Source organism: Ambystoma mexicanum, chromosome 4q, assembly GCF_040938575.1.
Source record: "Ambystoma mexicanum isolate Mex_15411 chromosome 4q, UKY_AmexF1_1, whole genome shotgun sequence".
NCBI lineage: Eukaryota > Metazoa > Chordata > Amphibia > Caudata > Ambystomatidae > Ambystoma > Ambystoma mexicanum.
The window spans coordinates 412,103,832-412,121,711 of NC_090928.1; the positions used below are offsets into that span (position 1 = coordinate 412,103,832).

The 17,880-nt window shown below is 43.2% G+C and overlaps 1 protein-coding gene across 1 annotated transcript in view; it reads left to right on the forward strand.

Moving 5' to 3' along the window:
* Positions 1–17,880, forward strand: part of LOC138467755 (neuroblast differentiation-associated protein AHNAK-like) — a 329,204-nt gene that overhangs the window by 153,614 nt on the left and 157,710 nt on the right. Inside the window, exon 2 of the mRNA XM_069607984.1 lies at positions 9,306–9,424. The gene's annotated coding sequence lies outside the window, so the exon portion shown is untranslated. The remainder of the gene's footprint in view (positions 1–9,305; positions 9,425–17,880) is intronic.

The following is a 17,880-nucleotide window of genomic DNA, read 5'->3' on the forward strand; positions in this document are numbered from 1 at the left end:
AGAGGAACCCGTCTCACCACCAGGCGGGTAGCTATTCTCAGGAGGATGTGTATGTATTTTTTATATTTATAAAAATGGTGTAACGCCCAAACCCAGGGGTATCAGGGCATTTGTACCGGATCAACATGGCAAAACAATGGGAACAGCAGGTGCATGAGGTAACAGTTCCATGGCAACTTGGCGGTAGTAGTTAGCAGTAAAGGGTGACATTATTCGTATATATATTGAAGAGCTAGGTTTTGACCAACTTCTTGTAGGTAGCGTAGGATCGCGCCTCTCTGATACGTGGGGATAGAGTGTTCCAGAGTGCGGGGGCATTAACAGTGAAGCTAACACCACCCGCTCTGGAATTGGTGAAGAGTGGTGTGGCGAGAGAGATACTGTTGCCAGAGCGGAGAGAGCGTGAATAGAGTTTATGAGAACTACTCTAGTTAAGGTAGAGAGGGGCAGCCTTGCAAATACATGGATGTGCCAGGGTGAACGTTTTAAAGTCAATACAGGTTGTGGGCAGGAGGCGGATGGCCACTAAAGTCTGCTCCTCAGCTTCGACCCACAGTGGCGAACTTGGAATCTCTGAATAATGTGTTTTTTTGTGTGCTTGTTTGTTGGGAAACAGGCCACCAATACAGATCCTCTCTTTTAACAATGTCTAATCTGCATGGCATCTGTTTTCTCGAATTACAGAATGTGGTATGGTCATTTTTTAAATTCCTGCATTGTGAGCGATGCATTTTTCGCATGCTCGGGGATCATTTACAAGCATGCCTGGGGCCGTATGCATTGGGCACCCCAAACCCCCCCCACGGCCCGACCCCGGCCATTGACTGTCAAGAAAGTGCAGCCGCAGGAGATGAGGAATCCGGCTTTGGCTACCTAAGGGGCGGAAACAACAATTGTGTCCCAGAATATCCAGTTTCCGGTACAGGATACATGTGCTTATTATGAGATACAGTCATAGGGGTTGATTCGGCAGAAAAGAGGACTAGAAATCATGTTCATCAGATGGATGGAGAACGATTGCCCTCAGGTTTCATGAGGGCATAAGGAGAGAGACCTCACGGGCTTCTATGCAAGCAAGATGAGGGCAGATCAGTACCTGCAAACCAGCAATGCCTAGCATTAAAAGCGCATCCAATTTGGACGTGAGAACATCCAACGTCATAGCACTAGAAGTACCCCACCAAGTGAATGCGCCATTGAACTGGCATTAGTTACGTTCACGGCCTGTATACATCTTCAGAGGAAGAGAGCGGTTTTAACTTTTCCGGGGTCAGGGCTGGCAGAAAAGTTGAAGCCAATGGTGTTATCATGGGGCGTGGTAACTATCCTTAAAGAATGTCTCTGGAGTGTACAGCATAAGTTTAAAAGGGATTCATTATTGTCAATGAGCTGGCAAGTAAAGGGTATACTTATGCCAGCATTGGGAGTGCCCACCAAAGAAAAAGTATCACCTTTTCATCCATCGTTAGCTGGTATTGCTGTGGGCCCAAAAAAGCCACTGATTTTGGGCTGCCCAACCACTTGAAATAGTTTGGCTTTCTTGGCACACAAGGTCTTTTTGGTATTTTTGCTGTTAGTATTTGGAGCCAAGGGGCTGTGAGGACGCATCCCATTGTGGGACGCCCCGCTCCTTAAGCCATAATGATGGTGCTTAGGGGGCTTCATAACAGCAAGCTGTGTGTCAACAAGTGATTATCAGTAAATGCTTACCAGTGTTTGGGAAAGAGAGGAGGGGAGCGATGCAAGGAAGGTCCTCCGGGAGGACCTAGAAAGCAAGCTGCGCTGTGGTGGTAGTGCACTAACCGCTCTCACATGGGCATCAACACACTCCCAACTCTCCTAGAAACACTGTAGCAAGGCACCTCTTGGACCACAGTCAATTATTTGCATTGCTGCTCAGCAGTCACCATAATATGACAGGTACCACAAATGCGCTGTCCTTCATGGGCTTGAAGGAAGAGTTTCATGTGGCTCAAAGTGTAGTATACCCTGCAAACGCTGCACTTATAGGATGACAGTGAGTAAGGAGTTTCAAAACAAAAGTAATCCCTTTTTCCAGATATAATGAGACTGATGCAAGGAACACGCGGACACAGAACAAAAAAAAAAACATGTTAGGACATGTTTCCTTATGCAGGTTGCAGTAGCACTCACTGCTAGATGCGGGCCAAGGCTACGGCTGGGGAGGGGGCAGATCAAGTTGGGGTATGGAATTGTAAGGTATTAGGTCGAAGTGTGGAAGGAATATACCACAATGTACCACAAACACCCCTCTGCTCCTTTGCCCCGTTACTTAGGCAGGCCGTCCCCTCAGTTTCCTGAAGTTGCGGTCAGGCTCCATCTCTTCTTAACACTGGGATGCCGTTGGAAGCACAACCAGCCTTCTATGAGCAGCTTCTACATCCAGCATGCTGGTGTATGTCTCCGATGTCTCTCTGATGTGTAAAAGCACCGGACTGCTGTGAGCCAAGGAAAAAGCTAGAGGAAAGGACTTCGTAACACCTGTTGATGTATGCTCAATGTGTCAAGCCCACCACAGCTATACTGAGGTCGCCTCCAACACCCTCGATGCCTATTCATTTATATTTAGTTGTATGCCGGGAGGAACAATGCACTTTTGATCACAAAAGAATTTAGAATATATAAGGAATCAGATTTGAAGGAAGCAGTGAGCTTCTTACAATGGGGTGAGTTCGAGTGACATTCTGACCAGGTTGTGGAGGGGAGTAAATGGAACAGTCACTGGGGAAAATACATGGGTGGACATACATAGATTAAGGACAACCAACATTAGATATTTTAAGTGCACGTAGGCAGTACAGCAAGGTATGTTAGGGATGTGTCCATGATGGATGATGTGTTAGAGTGGTGGCAAAGAAAGTGAGGTTCAGAGGCAGGTTAGAGGCGAGGGTAAAATGTTAGTTAGATGGCAGACGAGAGGTAGGTTAAGAGGGTAACTCAGAGGTGAGGAGGTAGGATTTAGTTTGGTTTGAACAAATCCATGGGGACTGTTTCTCAGATGTCCTGCGGAAGAGAATACTGTTCAGGTGGAGCAAGAAGGGAGAAAGAACGGAATCGAGAGGAAGCACAGGGAGGGCGGGGTGCCATAAAGGTAGTCGTGGAGGCAGACCAGAGAATACAAGAAGGATTGTGTATTTGGATAAGAGAAGATAGATACAGTGGTTCCATACCGTGGATAGATTTGTGAACCAAGAGAAGACATTTTAATCTGGCCACCTTTGCAGTTTTGGAGATGGAAGTGGAGAAGGTGTAAAAAGGGGCATAGATGATGCTGAAGTTTCTAGATGAAGAAGAGTAGGGTAGGGTGTGAGGTGGGAACTGTATAAGCAGAGGAAGAGATGAGAGTATTTCGTAGGGAAGAAGAGCATCTCTATTTTGTTATAGTTTAACATCAGATATTGCAAAGTCATCCAATATTTAATATCAGAAAGATTTTGATATCGGGATCAGAGGAGATTTCAGGAAAAGAGAAGAAGATTTGGGTGTTGTATGTGAAGGGTTGTACGAGAACCCAAAGGAGGAAATTAGTACCTCAAGAGCAGAGATGTAGAGTGTAAAGAGGAGAGGACCAACAGTTAAGAGGAGTGAGTTGAGAGGTGTTGCTGCTCCAGGAGACAGAGAATTGGTGAGGTGCAAGGTAGGAAACAATCCAAACAAGGGCTCGATCGTGAATCCCAAGACGAAAGAGATTATTAAGGAGATAAGAGTGCTCGACGGTGTCAAAGACTTTAGATTTTTATCTGGTCTCTAGGATCTTGACCTTTCTCGGACTGGCTTGGAGAAAGAGGACTGCCTAACCTGTGAGATTCACATCCTAATACCTTCATCAGCATAGATAAATGCAGGGCTTGGAGTAAGGAGCACCTGGTTTCTGCAGCCCCAGCTACAGCTCTAACCAGAGATCTAGTTTCAACTTCTGCGCTAGTACCACTTACAAAACAGGGTCTTCTTCAATGACTTTCTGTGTTACAAGACGACATTGAGGACAAGACTAATGAAGAAGTACAAGCAACAATGAAGGTGATCAACAAGACAATCACTGATCTCAAGCAAGCAAGAATCACTGATCCCTTGTTGTAGCATCAACAAGAGTGGGAGCCAATGAAACAGCTATTTGGTATCTGCAGTAGGAACAATCAGAGATAAAGGAGAAAAATCAAAGAAAATCAAATGATCAATCACCTGGCACTTGTATACCATGAGGAATACAATAATCGTAAAATGAGGGAGAAGGTCTACCTTAAGGAACTTAATGAGGGCACTGAATGAAATGATCTAGCTGCTTAGAACCAACAACTATTCCATTACCTAGAGTCAAACACACACAAGAAGTGAATCATTCTGGACAGGGCACTTAGGGTAAGCTGTCTGTGCAGGAATTCCTGATTTAGCTCAAGAGACATTGGGATGAAGTTTCATTCCTATATTTCTAAAGAAAGAATACTTATGAAAGCCTGAGAGAGTATTGGAATTGCATTTCAGGAACTTCCAAGATATCTCCCCTTTGACCTTTAAGAAATGTCTTCAATTCTGGCAGAATACAGATAGACTACGGTCCCCCATTGTACACTACATGTGGACTTTCCCTTTTGTACTGGCTTTCACCTGGGATAGTAAACAGTACAGTGTGGCCTCACTGGAGAAAGCTATCAATCTGCAGGGTTGGGGTAGATGACCTTCTGAAAGTGGATAAGAAACAGTTGCAGGCCTATAAGGCATGCACCAGTAGTATCCAACTACATATATGAGGGCCTCTGTTATCTCACGATTTTACTTTCTGTACTGAGTTCCCTTGAATGGCTGTATAAATTGGACCTTTTTATTGGTCTGTAGAGGGGTTCCATGTTAAACTAATAGATTTGGTGGAGGTAACACATATTAAGCTGCATGGAAGCTTCTCCTCTGGCTCCCTTTTAGATCTCTGTAACATTATTAAAAGTGGCCACGTGCTTCTAAATCCATAGTTGGTTCAGGATAGTTATGCGAACCATATGTTTTTCAGGATGAAGATTCCTCTCAGGAAAGGATGGACCCAAAAATGGCGGTCGGGGGGAGTTTATGACTTAGTGGATGACCCAGGACGTGTTTCTACCAGGAGAGGACATTAAAGGCTAAACAACGTACAGACCTGGGGTTCATTGTAGTCTAAACAGATATTCTTCATGAAATAAATACTTGCCATGGGCAGAGAATGGCGGGTGTCATGGTACCTCGTAGAGTAGATGGGGAGCATTCATTACCCTCCCTGTCTATTTGTTGTGGTCTTTCGCAGATGGCTCAATTTTTGGTAACAGTGTTTAGGCAAGAAGGGATTGCAAGCGCCACTCACGTTCAAAAATGTAGTCTATGGGGATATGGCTGCTCAGTAGTTCACTGGAGTCCTTGAGGGATTTTGGGGACAGCATAAAGCTCTGTTTTTCCTTTCAAGGTGCAACTCTTGATATTTGGGGTTTGGGCACACCCCATAAACACATGTGCTTGCTCAGGCTTTAGTGAGAGGAGGGAATACGGGTGGCTTTTGTATAGGAAACCCACCTTCTTTAGACACACTTAAAAAGACATCCAAACAGTTTCCTGCTCAAATTTTTACACCAGCGAAGGAGAAAAATGGCGGATGGGAATTTTAAATACAGGTGATTTCCCTTTACACTAAGTGAACAACTCTCAGATAAGGAGGGCACATATTTAATTCTCAGGCACCCTATATGGGGTGGGGGTGAAGGTGACACTTGCCACAGTATATGTACATTATGAAGGGCAAAACTCCTTCTTCCCTGACTTTCTTCCTAAGCTGTAAGTCGTGCCAAAGGGCCCATCTACCTTACTGACTTTAACATGATTTGGGATAAAGATTAAGACAAATCCAGATGCGACAGATGAGAAAACAATGAGGTGGTGGGAGATGTAATGCAGGCCCTAAATAAGATGGGCTTAAAAGATGTGAAGAAGCAGGCTAATCCTGATGGGAAAGACTTCATTGTTTATTCTCTCATTATGGGACAAGAACTACTGTGAGATCAAGTGGGTACCGGAGGAGCCAAGACCCAGGAGCTAAAAGATACCTCCAACATCACTACAAGACCCAGTCTTACTTGGGGAGCTGGAAAAAGATAGGAGAAGTCCCCGTCCATTAATAGAACCCCTCTGAGACCACTTGTTAAGATGCATTCTAAGTTTCTCTATAGTATCCATTAGTAAAACAGACAGAGAGGTTAAAAAATATCTGGAAAAGGAAGGAATAAGGAAAGATCCAGCCCTTCTTCTCTGATAAAAGAGATACAGCACAGGCAGAGTGGCTCGAAGAAGATTTGCAGACAGCTAAAATCAGCTAGCAGTCAATTGTCGGCACTCCATACGATAAAATTTGATTTCCTTCTTCACAAATCAAATCAACAGTTAATAATAAACTCTCTAAATTATTATTTTTCAGCTTTAAGACTGCTTCAAGACAAATGGTAGTCTAAAAAAGAGGAACATCTTTTTAATGGAAGAGAAAATTGGATCTCTTCAGGTAATTCTACAACAATCTATACTGTATCGAAATAGTGATAAGTCAAGATTTCCTCAGACAAGACTCTCCACCATTGGGGGACAATCTGTTTTATAAGAAATTTAACATATCTATCCTAAACATTCTTACAAGTCTCTTTTATTCAACTGAAGAAACCAAGGAAGCCCCAAATACCATGGGTGATTCAGTGATCTCAGTTCTTCCAAAGTGAGGTAAAGATCTGATACTTTGCCCCTTAGATAGACCATTTGCACTTATGCATATAGATGCTAAGCTAAATACAAAGGTCATGGCAAACAGACTGGAAACCTTACTGCCAGTCAAGATAAAAGAAAATCTAGATAGAGTCATCCCGGCCAGGCATGGAGCAGACAAGTTTGTAAAATAACTGATATGATTAACATAGGTAATGAAAACAAGGTCACACTCTATTTTGGTCTTGCACAAGTGAAAAGAAGGCTTTGACAGGGATGAGTGGAATTTTCTTAGTGGGGTGATGATGGACGTGGGGTGGCTTTATGAATTCAGTAATTGCAATGGCCCAGATCTGTGCAAAGCTTATCCATTTAACAACGTTCATCTATTCAGGGGAACACTTCATGGTTGTCCTTTGTCACCCCTCATTGTCACTCTAGTTGTGGAGGTCTTCTTTAGACCTATTAGAGGATAGTTTGGTAACTCACAGTCTTAGGTATGGTACTTTTATAGCATCACTCTTCACTGATGATATTTTGCTTACTTTGACTGACCCAGAAATTTCCATTTCAGTCTTTCAGGGGTTTGAAGGTTTCTCAGGTTTTAAAGTAGATTTATAAAAGACTAAGCTCCTTAATGTAACCCACCCAACCACCTTTGGGATTCACTTAATATTGCCTCCCCATTTAAGATAGAAACAAAGAGTCCACCTTGCCCCAGTATTTTCCCATGGATATGACAAAACTATCATCAGCTATTAGCTAAAATAAGGTAGGTATGAGATCATAGGTAACATGATCATGTTTGGGTAGACATTTTTCAGTAACAACAAATATTTTAACCAGAGTTCTATATCCATTTCAGGTGCGCACAATCCAAATACTTTATCCGACGCTGCTCACGCTACAAAGGAAAATAATGCAGTTCATCTGGAAAGGGGGGGAGATAAACCAAGAGTTTCTCATGTTTTGATTGGGTGGTATAAAATGCCCAATCATACATAGCTATTTTAAAGCTGCACATCCCAGGGTGTTGGTAGATTGTGTTTATCATAAACCCACCAAATGATGGAAAGTTATTGAGGATAAAGTCATGGGATTATCCCTTCAGTATGTTTTATGGTTGTCAAAAGAAGATAGGCCATTATTGGATATTAACCCCCCTTGATTAAGACTACCATGTTAGTGTGAGATATCACATATATGCATCAGGAGCCCAGCAACTCCTATCCATGCCAATTCATCCACCTCTACAGATTAAGCGATTTTGGGTTTGGATAAAAGGCGGCTGCAAACATAGCTCCCCTATGTTTTAAATGTTTCCATTATGTCCTTCCTGCACTGCATTGTCCTTTTTGGTGTGAAAGAGCGAGAAAGGTTACAGTGCATACAGGTTAGGCATTTTCTATTGCACATTTTCCATTTACTACATTTCTTTTGACAGTGCTGCTCCTGATAGCAAGCCATTGGAGAAGTAGAACGATACCTGAAGTCTTTGGTTGTTACCAAAATCATTTGATAATCCATAAAAATATAACCTACTCTATAAAGGGTGATCCGTTTTGGGCCCCTTCCCTTGAGCACTTGTGAGTACATAAAAAGGGGCTATACATACCCAACGAGAATGGGGGCTTGAATTTCTGACCAATCTGTTGTGTAATAATTTGTGTTGCCCAAACACAACAATAAGAAATCTATGTGATGATGGTCTATTATCAGGAGTGTTGTGTAGCCTCTGACCTTAAAGTGTGTTTGAGTGAATTAATGTCACCTTCCTCGTTATGTAATTTACCATTCTTCTGCCTATGGGGTTTGGATATGAGGGGAGGGGAAAGCATATTGTGGTTATTTGGGACGGGGTGGTTGTTTTTTTGTATATTTTCCTAATATTGTCTTTATCTATGAAAAACAAAATAACTTATGTCATATAAGGAACTAGGTTTCACAAATGTAAAGTATGCGTGCTTTCAGCTGAAGCTCCCCCATGGTGAAATCATTCTGAAACTCCCCCCCCCCTTAAAACTTGGTTCATGGTTTTGTTCATGTTATGTGTTTGGTGCTTCAAACAATAGAAGTAGAGCAATACATGTTTTATAGACAGACTAAGCAGTAACAATGCAGAGAAGTTCCTGCTCTCTTGCACTAAACTCCTACAGCAAATTAAACTGTGTCATGCTATTGAACTATACCGTTCTGTGCGTGACTACTCTGTTAATTACAAAAACGAGAATGAGAAAGAAAATAGGTCCTGACATACATTAGCCTTGAATTTGCATACAACATAAGAAGAAAATGCACCATGTCTCTGGTGGACAAATGGAAGAGGCATCAATGTACAAACTCCATCAACCTTCCCAGTGAGAGATACAGACACTTCTCTTGGCCGAAGCATTACAGTCTAATTTGTTGAGACTGTTAGAGAAAGGAAGTGACACTGTTCTAGATAGGAAAGAAATACTGTTATTATTCACATGGAAAACAGAAACAGAACATAAAATGAGATGTGCATTTACTGGAGAGAACTGCAGAATCATCATCATATTGAAAATAATCTTGATATTTTTCTCTTTCCTTCCTAGAAGAATTAATATAAAGATATTTGCAAAAGTGACCTCCGGAACAATCAGCAGTGAAAGTTTATGTCGTGTTCTACTTAAAACAAGAAACTACAAGAAACAAGGAAACATTGAAGAGCAAGGTAATCTGAGAAAAAAATAATAATGATCTGATTCTAAATGACTTTCTCAGTTTAAATTTTCTTGGAGTTATTGCCTAAATCGTCACTATTCATGATTATATGTAGATCTAAGAAGCAGTAGTGGCTAGAATATCACCTGTTTCTCTAAACTCTGAACCATGCTGTAATGCAAAATGTAGGATTCCATTTGTGTCCTGTTGTATAATCTTCAGGATTTCTTTTAATCCTTGCTGCTGGAGAAGCATTCAGCCAATAATAAATATGATTTCAGGCTCTATGGAATTCTGTTTAGTGCCTTGGCTAAAAGGTTCAAAAGCAGCAAACATCATCAGCCCAAGCCCATAAAATGGAAATCTAACGAGTTTGCCAACTTCTTTTCAGACAACATTTTAAAAATATAAAATTAAACTGTCCCCTTACCACTAGCAACTGGATCGTGGGATTGTAAAGGACCATTTGTATGGGAATCATTTACCTTGATTGATCTTGAATCTGTTTTTAATGTGTTCAGTTTAAAAGCTACTTTCTTTGCTGAAGATCCTTGTCCAGCAAGAAAAGTAAAGGAACTCTTTTCAGTTTTCACATCTTACTTTTCACAAGTGCTCCATTTTTACATAACACAAGGATGCTTTCATGTCACCTTAAAAACTGGTTATGCATGCCCTTTACTATAACATTTGAATCTATACGTCAATTATTTATCTAATTACCAACCATTCACATCTCTCCCATTTCTTTTTAAATTCTTAGAAAGATTAGTAGCCCTACAATTAAATGACTGGATAAAAAAGCATAATTTGCTAGAAACCATTCAATCAAGATTCTGAGCCGGCTACAATACTGAAACACCAGCCCTCCAGATTCTAGATTACATAATAAAGTCATTAGAGAGACAGTTTAGGCTAATTTGTATTGGTGCTGCTTGATTTAACCACAGCATTTGGCACCATTAACCATGAGATCTTCCTGGCGATATTATCACAAGGAATGGGCATTAGAGGACTAGTTTTAGAATGGATTCAATCTTTCCTGACTAATCAGAGACAAATAATTAAACCGGAACAAGAGCATTCAAACCCTTGTCCAATGCCTTTTGGGGTTCCGAAGGGCTCTATTTTATCACCAGCTATTTTTAAGTTACATGGAGCCATTGAGTGATTTGATATTAAAACATAAAACATCAGGTAACAACTACAGCCTGGGCTAGAATTGCCGACATATACGGCACAGATAAGCTATACTACCCGAGCATGCCGTTCTGGGACGACCCCCATATACCACCTACCATAGACAAGGAGGCAGCTACACACTGGGGAGCCAAGGGTATCGCCCAATGGGGTCAATTGTTCTCAGAGAAACGCTTTGTGACCTGGGAAAACCTTAAAGACATAGTAGGAGATGCGGCCAGACACAAATTGCACTGTATGGGCATAAAAGCATCAATTAGGAATTTATGGCCCGCTTTTCCAGAAGATCCAGTGATAAATCTGGGACTGGGATACATGTTCACTGAAGGGACAAGGAAAATCACGGCATCCATACTGTATAAGACTATTGCTCAGACAGAAAAAGTGGGAGCAAGATCTGGGGCATCAAATATAGGACCACCAATGGCTGCAGATATGCACTTTGACCCAACAAATATCATGTAATGCCAGATACAAACTAATACATTATAAAATAGTCCATAGGACACACTATACACCTGCTAGGTTCAAGTGCATCTACCCTACAGCAGTAAGTACATGCCCGAGATGTCAATCCGAAGAAGCAGACATTTTCCACATGTTGTGGACATGTATAAAATGAAAAGAGTACTGGGCAGAGATATGTACAGCGCTAGACAAAATGGCTGATCAACCCATTGAATGGTCGCCTCTGCTATGTCTCCTGGGGGCTGTGGAAGGATGAACCCAACATGGCAAAAACTCCTGAATTTGAGTTTATTGATAGCTAAGAGGGCAATACTGCTGAACTGGAAGAGCAATACACCGCCAACGAAGGCAGACTGGGACAGAGATATGATATGGACAAATGACACTGAGGAACTATATATAGACTCAGTAAAACCCACTTCAAGACCCAGAAATATATGGGCCAGATACCAACAATACCTGTCAGACAAAGCTGAAGCCGAGACCCAGACTGATATGGAATGTAATTTAGTATGGTGTCATGTTTTGTACCCAAAACAAAATGTGTGTATGCCCTATCTGTGTGCAATTATAAATAAAGGTTAAAAAAACAACATAAAATATCAATACATCAATATGCAGATGATACACAATTGTATCTAGAAATCTCGGCCAATTGAGACCTACAGCGTTTAATCAAGTGTCTCCATGATATTGGGAGTTGGATGGCTTCACATTTTTTGAAACTGAATCCAGATAAAACACAGTTCCTGACAATCGCACATTGGTAACCCAATTCATTATTGATCTAACGCTTCAAAAAGGAAATATTTCTGGAGCTCTTAGACAGTGTACCTCCACAGTAACATCTTTGGGTTTTATGATAGATTTGCAACTTTCCCTGATCCCAGAGATAAATGATCAGGTCAAAGAAGCACATTTCATCTATGTTTGTTGAGAGCAGTAAAACCCTTTGTGACACTTTCCATTTTCGAACATTAATCCAAGCATTGGTCTCCTTGTGAATAGATTTTGGAAATTCTATACTTATGGGGGTACTAAAATCATCATTTGCCCCTTTAAGTTTTGTTTTTAATGCTACAGCAAGTTTGGTATATGGAGCTAAGAAGTTTAACCATATTTCTCCAATTTTGAAGGAGTCGCATTGGCTACCCATCGAACAAAAGATCAAATTCAGGATGATATGTGTGGTATACAAAACTGTTTATTTTAAGGCTCCTGAATATCTGTGTAACAAATTGAGATTTTAAGTAGGTTCAAGAGGATTGCTCAGTCGAGAATCCCTATATCTGGAAGTGGCAAGTTTTAAACATTCTTTTTCAATGAACCAGTCATTCTCTGGGGTTGCTGTAAAACTATGGAATGTCCTGCTAAAAGAATTACGTTCGACCAAATACTTTTTCAAATTTAGAAAACATGTTTAGGCTTGGTTATGGAACATGGCTTCTTAGGATTTGGAGGTGGCGGAAAAATAACTTTGTTTCTCAATTTTAAAAACTGTTTAAGGGATTTACTGTAAAATTACTTTTTAGGACTTGATCTATTTTTTAAGCATAACTTGGAAATTGCTTTTCAGAATAATTTGGCGTTCTAGAAATTCTAGAAATTCTTTTAATAAAAATAAAACAAATGTGAACTGATACATAGTTGATATGCCAACAAAGAAAAAGTTCCCCTTTCCCATTGTACAGATTATCAATTGCCCTCCTTACATTGGTGGGGGCATCAACTGGTTCCTACCTTGTCCCTGTCTGAATCTACACTAAGTCTTGGTCAAGGGGACTACTGAGAAACTTGCAACATTCCTCTGCGTTGGTCTCGGTCCATGTCTGTATCTGCAGTTAGTACTAGCCCCTATTGATTCAGGCCCTGTATGTACCAAACTAGAAGACAAATGACCATATATAACCAAGTGTATTGAAAAAATAATAATTTATATGGAACAAGTATGTGGTAAAATACTGACACATTCACAGTGATACATAAATACAGTGTTCTAAACAAAAATCAAATATAACCATGTTACACTTTACATATTCAATGACAAGGATTTGGTGTACAACATAGAGAGAAGCATACATTTAGCTTTGGTGATTCTTAGAAAGACATATTCCTCGTGACATGCAATTGCACTTAACAATTAAAGCATATCCGGGAAGTTGTAAGTGCTATGAGGAACAGTTTCCTTTACGATTAGTCATTTGAGAGGAATTTTATTGACAGGTCTCTCATTTCAAATGCTCAGAGTAATTATTTGCTGAAAAGAGGTCTAAGGGCCTCATTACACGGATGGCGGTAAGGGTTTACCTGTACTGGTATTTTACTGGTACCGGTAAATCCTTACTGCCTTACTACGAGGTCCCTTTGCGGGTTGGGGAATTTAACGCCTGCTTTTTGCAGGCGTTAAAAACCAACCCGCAAAGGGACCAGGGAGCTAATTACGGTACCGCAATTTGCGGTACCATAATTAGCGCCTTCTCCATTCCCATAGAGCCCTATGGGGCAAAAATGGGAATGGGGAAGGGCAATGGTGGAAGGGGGAATTACTGCCCGCCAACCTTGGAATAGGGCGGTGATTCCCCTTTCCACCAAGGCGGTGCCGGTATTTTACCGGCATGAGCCATGGCACTAATAGCGCCATGGTTCACCGCCATCCGTGTAATGAGGCCCTAAGTCTTTGGACTTAAAATGTATCTTAAATTTTAGCCAACGTGTTCACAAAACATTTGTTAGACACACTAAGTGCGAGAAGAATGGTGGTCTATTCTGTCCTGAATCTTCTTCAATACGCTGTTTAGTGTGTACACGTTTCGGTGCTTCTTGTATACTTTGGAAGTCTATGGCACCTTCTTCAGAGCGTCCAGTAGGTAGACCCTGTGTAAAGACCAGATAGCAAAGAGAGATTTGTGAAGTTCTCAGGTTTATGAAGCTGTAAGTGCAGCCTTATATTTAGTGATTTAACAGAGTAGCTCTGGTTACCAGCTGTACTTGAAGCTGTGCCGGTAACAAAATCCCAAGTTTCTTGGAGGGTCCGGGTTGGAAGGGGCACTCACAAAAAAAAGGGGGGGAAGGAGGGAGCATAGGGAATAGGGGGGAAGGAAAAAGAAGAAGGGGCAAGTTAGTGGAACGGGAATTTGTTTTGTGCTGAAAGTAGCCCGCTCTAGTGGCGCGGGTCTGGCCCAGAGGGGGTCAGTAGGACGGGAGCAGTGCAGTGTCGTGAGGCATGCCTCCCTCCCTTAGTCCTGTGTCCGGGAGTGAAAGGGTACTTTGAATGCGAGAAATCTACTATATTAAAATAGGACTGTGCCACGAGGGCTGGAGTGCGTGAGGCAAGATGCTGGCGCTCCGTGTGCCTTTCACCCTTAATCTCGTGCATGTGGTGTGGACGATAACACTGTGTGTCCGACTCTCACCTGGGTCGGAGGGCTTCTCTGCGTCCCTCTCGTGGTCCGTGTGTGCAGCTCCGGTGTCTGCTTCCAAGTGTCTCTCCTCAGCCTTGCTGAAGCGGACGCCAGCAGGTAGTTATGGCGACCGCTAAGGCAAACTATGCGTGGATTGGTGTAGCGTAATGCGTCATGGGGCTCGTTGTGCAGCGTACTTCCTGATACACTGTCCTATGTTGTCACGGCAACGAGTGATGCCTGGGCTACGGGGCTCGTTGTGTGTGGCTGTTCGAACAAAGCCGTAGGCTCTGGCACTGAGGCAGAAGCTGGAATACATGTAAGATAAGTGACATGGGAGGCCGTCATGGTCCTGTGGTGGGGGACATGAAATATAAGGACAGGGGAATGGAGTGTGTAAAGCTGCATCATGTTGCGTGAGCCATTCCCTGCCTCAGTCTGGGAGGGTCGGCGACCGCCAGTATGTTTTTCACTCTGATCATGAGTAGGGTATGTGTGTCTATATACGCCAGGATCAAAAAAGGCTGGGTTGGAAGGACTCATTCAGGCCATGGAGGTATGTATCTAATCGGTGTATCCATCTTGATTCCCGATGTATAAGGCTTTTTAAGACGTCAGGACCTCCTTTGATCTTCTCCAGTACCCACCAGGTAAGGTCGTTCGGTGTGTGCCTGGCTGCAACGTAATGGGAGACCAGTGGGGCAGTTAAGTGCTTACACCTAATCCGTGAGCGGTGTTCCGATATTCGTAGGTTGACTGCCCTTGTTGTCTGGCCCACGTACTTAAGTCCACATGGGCATTGGATACAGTAGACCACACATTCACTCTTGCAGTTAGTAAGGTCTCGGATATGCCATTCGCGCAGTCCTATTTCAAAGGATTTGAGTTTGTTCGTAAATTTGCATGCTGTACAATTACCACATGGGTGGTGTCCTTGTAGTGGTCGTAGAACTCTTTGTGATTGATGTCTTAAATCAGGTTGAAAAAGGGAGTGTACCAATGATTCCTTTAAATTTTTGCCTCGCTTGTATGCAAAGCGAGGAGGAAGAGCGTCTGGTAAATTTAATTTGGCTATGTGCCAATGTTTGCGTATGTTTTTTTTCATTTGCGATGTATGAACCTGTGTGTGATAACGCATGTCATCTGGTCCTCATCCTCTCCATCCTGTCTTGTTTGATTGTCCTGTTCGAGTAGTATTTCACAATTTGTGTTGAGGGCTCTTTTAGCTGCTTGTTTGAGGGCTGCTGCTGGGTATCCTCTGTTTCTGAGCCTGTTAGTAAGGTCTTTTGAATGTTTTTTGTAATCATCTTTGGACGTGACGTTCCGCCTTACTCGTAGGTATTGTCCATATGGTAGATTGGCTCTTGTATGGTCGGGATGATTACTGGTGTGGTGCAGAAGGGTGTTCCTATCCGATTGTTTCCAATATCGATCGCCCTCCAGTTGTCCGTCCTTATGTCGGATGATCAGATCCAAGAAGGCAACTTGGTCGTGCTATGTTCCATAGTGAATTGGATATCTTGGTTGCAGGTGTTTAACCATTGCCAGAATTGTACAAGATTGGTCTGATCTCCCCACCATATTAGGATGATGTCATCTATGTACCTAAACCAGGAGCTTACGTGTGGCCTCCACAGGTTCGTTTGTGAAAGTACATATTTTTCTTCAAATGTGGCCATATATAAGATGGTCATGCTCGGGGCAAAGGCTGCCCCCATTGCCGTGCCTTTTGTTTGTAAATACATCTGTCCATCGAATGTAAAGAAGTTCTTTGTGAGGGCTATGGTCATCAACTCGAGAATAAAGTTGATAGGGACCCTTTGTTGTAATGGGTTACTGGTGAGCCATTCTCGTGTGCACTCAATGGCTGCCTCTTGTGGAATATTAGAGTACAGGGCTTTTATGTCCATAGTGACCAGTATATCTGTTTCTGGGTTAAATTCTTTGCCCTCAAAGATGGTAATTGTGTGCTTCGTGTCGTGAAAGTAGGTATCAGTTAACCTGCTCAATGGTTGTAGAAAAGTGTCTATAAACTTGCACAGAGGTTCCAAAATGGAGCCACATCCTGACACAATTGGATACATAGTTGGCAGCGATGATAAGGAGTGGTTGAGGGAGAGAGGGCGCTAGAGGGCAGACCAAGATGGTCGCTCCCCTGTGAGCTCCCGGCTGCCTCCCGCATTAATCCTGTTTAATCGCGGCAATCCTGTGGCGAAACTACTAAACCTGAAAAAATAATATATCCGAGCACGGCATCTCATCCCTGTCGAAAATTCTGAGTGAATCGGACTTGCCTTCCGTGAGAAACTCGCTGCGTAGTGTGGCCTGCATTGCCGCGACCTGCGTGGGGCCTAGGAGTCCCGCCCGCCTGCCCAAAATCCTTCGTAGACGGACGAGAGCTATCTGCGGGACCTGCCGCGGCCACCTCCAGCGGAAAGTGGCGAGGGGGAAATCGCTCAGAGTTGCGGCGCCCACAGCCAGCTCTGAGACGGTGGCGGGGCGGGAGGAGCGAGGAGACCCACAGAAGCATGCCAAACAGGCGAGTTGGCCACGGTGTCCCCACCATTTTGACTCACAGCGTCTCCCCGCGCGCCTTGATCTCAGCCCCTCGCACCAGGTCTGGGCGCCTCGCCTGCGCCTTGACCAGACGCTCCGACACCGTACCCAAGTTCAAGATGGGGAAGCCGGACAAGTCCCAGAAACGACTCAACTTTGATGCAGGCCCAGCACCTAAAACACCCAGGCCGGAACACCGCCCTGAATCCCCGAACAACCAGTCAGAGGCAGAATTGCAGCAACAAACAGACATCAGGGAAATCCTGATGGAATTAAAAGCTGGGATAGGTGGTCTGGACAGCAAGATAGACTCGCTCTCGTCCAAGGTAGATCTGTTACAACACCGGCTCGACAAACACAGCGACAGGCTCGACTCCGTCGAACAGAGAGTGTCAGATCTGGACGACGGCACAGCAGCACTCACCTCCCGGGTCTCCACGCTCGAGGGGCAAATGAAAACTGTACTCGCCAAAAATGAGGACTTGGAAGGCCGCTCCAGACGAAATAATATCAGGATAATCGGAATCAGAGAAAGACAACTACCAGTCAGAATGGAAGAACACGTCAAAAAATTATGCACAGAGCTTTTTGGTCCCACAGTCCTAGCGCAAATGTTCGTAGTGGAAAGAGCCCACAGAATCCCTTCAACAAGACCGGTGCCGGGAGCCCCTGCCCGCCCAATCATTGCCAAGCTCCTGAGCTGCAATGACAGGGACTCCATCCTTAGAATGGCAAGGGAAAAGGGCAAACTACACTTCGAAGGGGACGACATCCAGTTTTTCCCGGACTTTTCACCGCCTGTCCAAGTCCAAAGGAGATCGTTCACCCAGGTGAAACACAGACT